Genomic DNA, 8586 nt, shown 5'->3' on the forward strand with positions numbered 1-8586 from the left:
ATTCCACTGGTTACCAATTGGCTGACTAATGCAAGATGTGCACAAGCCCCCATTGGTAGTATCTACGATGTGTACCTGCTGCTTCTGCCCTGACTCTTCCACCTTTTTGGTGAGGATACTCATCTCTGTCAATAAGGTGGCCATATTTTCAGCCATAGAGTTGGATGAATCTAAGGGCACTGAGTGAACCACTGGAGTGATAGGTGCATTCCTGGTTGTCCATCCTGAATTCTGTGCCATCTTGTCAAGCAGACTCTGGCCTTCTCTCCATGTTTTGCTAAAAAATGCTCCACCAGCTGAAGTATCAACAATGTTCTTCATGCTGTCTGACAATCCCATGTAAAACCTCTGTCCCAACATCAGATCTGGAATACCATGGTGCGGACATATAACCAGCTTCCCTTTGAATCGTTCCCATGTTTCATGCAGTGTCTCCATTAGTTTCTGTCTGAAACTCAAAATTTTATCAATTTGTTGAGCAGTCTTGTTGGGTGGGTGGAACTTGTTCACGAATTGCTTGACTAACTCCTCCCAAGTTGTTAAGAAATTAATGGGGAGTGAGTTTAGCCAGGTCTAGGCAGCTACTGTCACTGAGAATGGAAACAATAACAGCTTGATTGCTTCCGGAGTTACGTTGGGTTGCCTTTAGATTTTGCAGATTGACATGAAATTCTTCAAGTGCTATTGAGGATCTTCGACTTGTATACCCGAAAATAGTCCCTTGTTTTTCAACAAGTGCAACATGTTGTTCGTGATTTGGAATGATTCATCCTGTATCTGCGGGACTAAAATCGCTGTGGCCAGATTTTCAGCTGGGTTGTGCCCAATCATAGAGAGCAGCCTCTGGCACAAGAGGTGCCACTGGCGCTATTGGTACAGCTCGGTCTACTTCGTGATCCCCTATGTCTGATTCGAATTGTTTAGTTGTTTGTTGTTGTTTGTTTTTCCGGTTGGCCTAATTCAAGGCCTTAAAAACTCTCTCGGGATCTGATAATGCTTCAAATACTTCACCAGTTCTCGATGAGTTTCTAGGCATGCACCTGTACAATCAAGTCAACAAACGTTAAAATTTCAATGTAAAGATTGGGCATAGAGAAAATTGACTACACTAAGAATTTTTGTACTTCTTTCAATTGTAATTGATAACACTGTTAATTTCCCGGCAACGATGCCAAAATTGATCACGCCCAACTATGCCTTATAAAAGGACACGCGGATGTTGCAAATATAATCTGAGTATTTAGCCCAGAGTCGAATCCACAAGGAATTAACCTATCAATTACTCTTGTTAGACTTACTAAATTCTACGGAATCAACTTCCCAAACGTTGTAAATAACAGTTGATGGTATTTTTACTAACTACGAATGAATGTAAATAGGCAACTGAAAACTAACTATGATTGAGTTGTAAATAATTAAGAGAAGGTTCTGCGGTTATGATTTTCCCTATTGATGGAATCCTTTCTGGTTATGTTTCACATAGATTCACCCAATAATCTCTATCAATCATGAGCACTCTTATTACCGTAAATTGCTCCCGAGTAATCATGACAATTTACTAGGCGTACTCTCCCGAGTTACGCTAGCTAGCTTTATTTATCACAGTTCACTTTAGATTACACCCAAGGCTTCGTTATCCCTAATCCCACCTTTAAACCCTCAATTATTGATCCCTCATATACTTTAGGAGTGGTGTTGTTCAACAATTACCTAAATATGCACTCTCTCCCGAGTTATGCACACTAAATAGGCACAACTAATTGAGGATCCTGTCAATTAACTACAATATGCACATAGTTGAACAAATAGAGATTAAACTGCGCAAACTATTTTAACATAACAAGAAGTTCATCCTTCAATAAGTTTATCAGAACCCTAGACTAGGAAATTAGCTATTCATGACAAAACAAGATAAAACTACTAATTTATTCATTTTGGGTAATTGCAATAATAATGAGAAAAAAGAAGAACTCTAATGTTTTGTTACTTTTCTCACACTTGTTCTTGCCTTTAAAGTAGTCTAAAAACAAGCTTCCGCATATCTTGGGCGAGCTTCTAAAGTTTATAAGAGTTTGGGACAAGTTTTCCCCGAATTACACTTTGGTCTCCAAATTGCTGGCGCATGAACAGTTCACCGCGGTCGCGGCAAGACCGCGGCTCGACCGCGGTGAACGCTGAACATTCTGCCTCGAGTCTTGATCTGCTGCGGTTCCACCGCGGTCGCAATGGAATTCACTTAGTCCATTTTTGCTTCTTTGGCTCGGGTACTTCTTGATTGGGTGTTTTCTTCATATTATCGACTCCAAAATACTCCATAGTGCTTCCTCACTTAGATTAATTCCTGCAAAGCAAAAGAACACCATTTAGAGCATTATGTTATCAATTTGCCTATAAAAAAACAATAAAGCATGGTAATATTAAGGTGTAAATATCATCTATATAGCCTCATATCAACGCCTTATTTATTTTAAATAAATACCATTTAAAAAAATTATATTCTATTGATACCTTTTAATGTTTATAGCAAAATATTTAATTTTGGTTACCTCCTAGCCCTAAGCCACTAAATACGCTAATCAATTACACTATTTTTTCTCTCTTTCTACTTTGATACATCTCATTCTCTTCCCCCATCCCATTAAAATTTTCGATCTCCTCCTCCTCCCACCGGATTTGTGCAATGCCCACTTTAGAAATTGCTCCGGCTCCCGCATCCGACGACTGCAACGGCATATTCCTACAGTACGTTTTCACTTCCGGATCCAAAATCAAACCCTCCGACCCTAAAAATCAACCCTACAAGTTTCAGTCCATTTTAAGCATAATAAACAACGGGCTTGACGAACTAAAGTTATGGAGAGTTTTTGTTGGGTTTCAACACGATGAGCTTTTGGTCTCTGCTTTTAATGTTGTTCTTGCTGATGGGTCTTCTTTTCCTGTTAATATATGTCAAAGTTTGTCACTGACATTTTCCTTCCCATTCTCCTCCTAAACTCGTTCCTCACTGTTGTATAAGTTGGTTCCACTAGCCTCGTGAATACTGTCCCTGCCAATTGAAAAAATTGAGATATGGATGTTGTAGGATGATTTTCTGTTAATATATGTCAATGTATTTTCATGTATTTCATTGTATTCATTGTCTTTTTTTCATTGTAATTCAATGTATCTCGTTGTATTCCATGTATTTCATTGTATTCACTATTTTTTTTCTCATTGTATTTCAATATATCCCGCTGTATTCTATGTATTTTATTGTATTCACCGTCTCGCTATATACCATGAATGTATTCATAAGTTTTTTTTAATTAATATAATTTATGTATTCAGATATATTATATAATTTCTCTGAAGATTGCTATGTTTTTGGGCTAATCCAACAGGCTAATCCTCTGGCCAAAACCTTAAACATCGTCAACTAGACTTTAGAGAAATAAAGAAAATTTTACATGCCATAGCTAACTAATGTACCTTATTTATTATAAACCAAAACACTTTAAAATAATTATAACACATGGCTATACTTTGAGTTTTATAGCAAATGCCTTCTCTAGGTACACTAATGGAGGAAAAGCTGCGCAGCAGCAATCTTCAAAATTCGAGCAATTACAAGCAAATCCGGTGACGGCAACTGGATCGGAAAACCGAAACGGCAACATGACACAACTGCAAGCCACAGACGGAACCTCCGAATTCGACCTCGAACAAAGCAGAAATCAAATATCAACCGGAATCACTAATTCGGACTCGAATCACTATCCATTTTCCGAATTCTATTTTTCTGACCAACAGAGACTAAATAAACTGACTGGTGGTACCTTGGTTGAATGATTTGACGGTGAAGTTTCTGGTTAGGGATGCTGTAAATAAGGAAGAAGAGGGATATTAATTTGTGATGGAGAAGAAGAACTAGTGAAGAAGAAAAGAAAATATACTCTGTATGGGTTCCCTCTTCCATGGTTGTATGTTGTATGTATTCCGAAGGTTATTTTTTGTGGCAGATTCATGCATTTTTTTAATTTTTGTTATTTGAATACAACCGAACTGAATACAGTATAAAATGAATTGAATACAATCCAATATCACTATTTTTGTATTTTTTTATTATTTGAATACAGTCGGATTGAATATAGTAAAATTGAATACAATGTAGAACGGCTAAGAATAGATATAGCCGAATTGAATAGAGAGGTATACACCTTTTTTCTTAATTTAAATACAATTTAATTCAATACAGTGAAATTGAATATAATACAAAAAATATAAAAATAAATAGATCTGAATTGAATACAGCGTATACAACCAAATTGAATACAACGACATACATCTCATGACAAATAATTAGTAGCTACGAAATGTAATTAATCGAATTATAATTACGCCAAGCAATAAGTCTCCAAACAATAGTTATTTCAGAAAGTTCCCCAAATAAATCTTGCTTCCCCCGCCCGCAAGGTTGTCTATACTCTGCAGTATGTGGCACGACATTGGACTTCACATCTCAAAACAGAATTAGATAATTGGGCCACTTTTCAAGTACTTCCTTGTGAATAAAATAATCGTCCACCCAAAAAAAAAAACTGATAGATGTATAATATATTTACATGCATCGGTTAGAGGCCATAAATATTTTTGACCGCATAGTCAAATGTGTAACTTTCCTGTACTCTCGTTCTTTCCACAACTTCATAAAAGCCCAAGTACTTGAGGAGGGAAGCGACGAACTGATTCAACAAATGAAGATGGAGCTTGGGTCAACTGGGACGGCATAACCTATGTATGTCTCCTGGGCTTTACCTTCAACATTGTCCTAATCTAAGGTGCTTCTGTGTTTTGAATAGGGACAAAATGGAACAACGTTTGATCTCTGAAATTTTTGCAAAATGCCCTACATGACACACTCCTACCCATACTAAAGATGGAAAATTGCTTACATTATACACATGCATGCGCCACCTTACTCCTTTGTCTAATAAGTAAGTACTTATTATTGCACATGTCGTCCCGATTAAACATTTTCCGACCACAAACAAAGTGCTAATCTGAAGGGAAAGACAGCAAGAGAAATAAATAAAAAGGCTTTGGAATCACTTGGACACTAATCATGCTATAAGAACCTTGGAATAGGGGGCGCTTCTGGCTGGGGGAGGTTGCTTCTCCCATCAAAAGTCGGGGCGTTTTGCACAAATGACCTTTTTACCACACTCTTTAAATTTTGTCCCTGTTACGTCAGTTGACTAAAGTTGTCTTGGAAAAAAAAAATTTATTTAACTACTTTTAAAGGTGACATTTAACCAAGGGCATACGCAATAATTTTATAAGCAGTGTCGAAATTTATTAAAAAAAGAGAATAATAACTTTAATTATCATATTTTTAAACAAAAAATAGCCTTAGTTTGTTGGTTTTATTGAGTTTTAAGCTAGAAAAGGTCCCGGGTTCAATTCTACTTCATCACAATTTTTAACCACAAAGGCTCTCTCAAATATTTACAAAAAAATGTACTAGTTAAGGTTCAAAATATTTGACCTTTTAGAGCAAAATCAAACACATAACAAACACGTCAAAAGACAATTATTGTCAAATGGTGTTATTTTATTGTACTTATCTGTTTTCTCACAGTATTAATACATACATTTAGTAAAGAATTTCAACTAAGCGGTGTTGTGTAACACCGCTTCACTAAAGATGCATCCGCCCCTGCATTTAACCCAGTGAACTAATGCGGACACAAGTTAAAAGAGTGAAGTAAAGAAAATAAATTAATACATATTATAGTTTAAGGTTTAACTTTCAACAAAGATAAGAAAGCATTAGGTAATGTCTTTCTATTTGTGTAATCCTTGTTGGTACAGAATTAACGACTCTCTCTCTCTATATGCACTGTTGGGAGATAACAAGTCTAATTGAATTGTGTTCAAGATATGACACCACTATTATATAAAATTAAAAGAAGGGCTATACGGTGCAAATAATCCTAAAAATTCAAGTTGGTGCTGCACATGGGCTTGCCTCAGCATCATCAGATCTTGAATGTCTCCTATTCCCGATTTCTCTTATTCACGTTCCCTCACTTCGCTTTCTGTTGACACGTCCCTTATGTACCCCGGGAATAATGGGGACGACAAAATAAAAGAAAACTTTGAAAAAAATTTAAAAGTCTATATCTACGTAGAAATTAGAATGTGAATTAAACTGTCACTGCAAGCCACCTCTATCATACAAAGGATTGTATAATATTCTACTTTGTAATTTAAGTAATAATTATTATTATTATTTCTAGCATATACAGTATATCTACGAGGATATTTGTGTCATCACAAAAATCTTTGACGGCAACCACCTTCCTAATTAATGAACCAAAGCCAAACACCTGCTACAACCATGTGCTCTAGGTTCTTTGTATCCGTTTGTTATGCATCAAGGTCTTTCGGAAATTTGATTTTGTAAATTATATTAACAAAATATTATTTAAATTATATTGACCCTTTTAACATGAGATTAACAAAAATAATACGAAAGATACGTAAATGAAACACATAAAATCTTTGTAAGATCATTTTATTCTATTGAAATTATAAGTTGGCATAATTTATTTTCACAATTCTTTCCAAATCAGATAAGGAAATGCAGATCCGCTTGTAGGAGAAACATAAGATGCCCATTAAATTTGCATTGCAATCAAAATACAAAGTCAAATGAATGCATGGCGGTACGTTAAGTAATACTATTAATTGCATGGCAAATTTTAATGGTGATACGTTAAGTAATTAGGTAATTGCATGGCAATTTTTAATTTATATTATTGAAAGAGGCAAAAGGAGCTTGAAATGCCAAGAGGCCTCTGGCTGACCATCAGATAAGACCTTCCCTTGACTCTTATTCCATATTACTAGGCAAATTAATTAAAGGTATGATGGGAATTAAGGCAACAATAATTTCACTTAATTCAAAATATTCCATCTACCTGAGACCAATCATGGCTGTCATCGACCCAGCAAAACGTGCAAGAAAGATGCTTGAACAAAAAATGATCTCCTAGATTGCTTTCAGCGCAAAAAAAGAAAAAGAAAAAAAAAATGGAAATCTAGTTTAAATTAAAGAACTTTAAGAAAAACTTTAACACTACTATTAATAGGTGAACTCAGAATTGTTTGACCAAAAGAAGTTAAACCCTTTGATTAAACCAATATTATAATTAGAAGAAGGGTAAATCTCAGTTAAGAATAATAAAATCTAGATCAAGTGATAAAGGAAATAAGCAAGATAGATGATGATAGCTACTATGTTGGAATCAGTGAAATACGTGTAGATGCGATAACCCAGACGCACAATCGATCTAAGTAAATGCAGTCGGAACAGAGAATGAATAAATATCAGATGATTGTGGATCTTTGAGCAAGGTTGTTCTTGTATTTACTCTCGGATGAATCTTTTACAAAGTGTTCTTTTGTCTTTTGCCTGAATACCCTTTTCCTTACTCACTCTTCCTATTTATAAGGGACAGGCCCCCATGAAACCCTAAAAGTACAATCATAAAGAATATTCGAAAAACGTCTTCTCACTGTCTCTTACTAAGCTTACACTTGTTTGACTCAAAAAATGTTAAGACCTTTTTTAACAAATCAATCGAAAATGAAGGGGTAAGTCGTAGTTGAAGATAAAAATCTCTAGAATAATAATAGGTAAAAGGAAGAGAATTGCAGAGTTTCTTTTCGTTCAAGATTGGTAAGTTTTTTTTCGTCCCCCTTTTACTAGGTCTTTTGCCCCCCTTATATACTAGAGAGAAAACTTTTCGAATTGTAAGAAACAAAATACAAGGAATATTCGGCGGAATATTCTTAATGTCCCCTAATGGGTTTACACTTCTACAAGGGTCATACAGTTTCTTCTTTCGCCTTAGGGTCATCTTCCTTGGGACGTCGGTTCAGAGTTACCCGGTCGTTTGTCGTACTCGTTATAGGTCGTGGTCGGTCAAATTTGGACCCATACAATTAGTTCCTCCGTTTGTCGAGGTCGCGACCGGATGCGTCCTTGATGAGCGGACTTCATGCATTCTCCTGGAGGAATTTGACCTGTGGGAACGTTATGACGTGGCCAATGGGAGATGGTCGTCATGCTTTGCAAAATTTCGTGTGGTACACTTCTCCGGGAAGTGATGTCAGCTTTACGTGCGTCATCATTATGCAGGTTTTCGAGGCGGGGGACTGACGGCTTAGTGCTTCGATTCTTGCGCTGCTTTGAAGCCTGTCGCCGCGATTCTGGCGCCTCCCAATCCTATAAATAGGTGGAGGATTTGATTTTTTGAAAAACTTTAGCCATTCCTCTCTTGAAGACCTCTTTCATTCTTTCTCTCTTGCTCTCATATCCTTCTGGTCTTCTTTCGTTCTTCACCTGAAACTTCTTCTTCCTCCCTCCTTTAGTGTTGATACTCCTTTAAACGATATTATGCCAAGGACTCGTCGTTCTCGCGAAGAGGTTCCTGAAGCCACCCCGTCATCCACGGTGCCTCCTTCTGACAGCGGAGATGTGGTGGTAGAAGAAAGTGACAACCCTCCTATGGTGGAGGAGTTACTACCAAGGCACCCCTC

At 36.6% G+C, this 8586-nt stretch overlaps 1 non-coding gene across 1 annotated transcript; it reads left to right on the forward strand.

Annotated features, from left to right (window-relative positions):
• The first annotated feature begins 370 nt into the window (after nucleotides 1–370).
• Nucleotides 371–477, forward strand: LOC138888806 (small nucleolar RNA R71). The gene has a single exon (XR_011406385.1). It is a non-coding gene; the product is annotated as a small nucleolar RNA R71 (small nucleolar RNA).
• The last annotated feature ends 8109 nt before the right edge of the window (nucleotides 478–8586 follow it).

This window comes from Nicotiana sylvestris, chromosome 3 (genome assembly GCF_000393655.2).
Source record: "Nicotiana sylvestris chromosome 3, ASM39365v2, whole genome shotgun sequence".
In the NCBI taxonomy this organism is placed as follows: domain Eukaryota; kingdom Viridiplantae; phylum Streptophyta; class Magnoliopsida; order Solanales; family Solanaceae; genus Nicotiana; species Nicotiana sylvestris.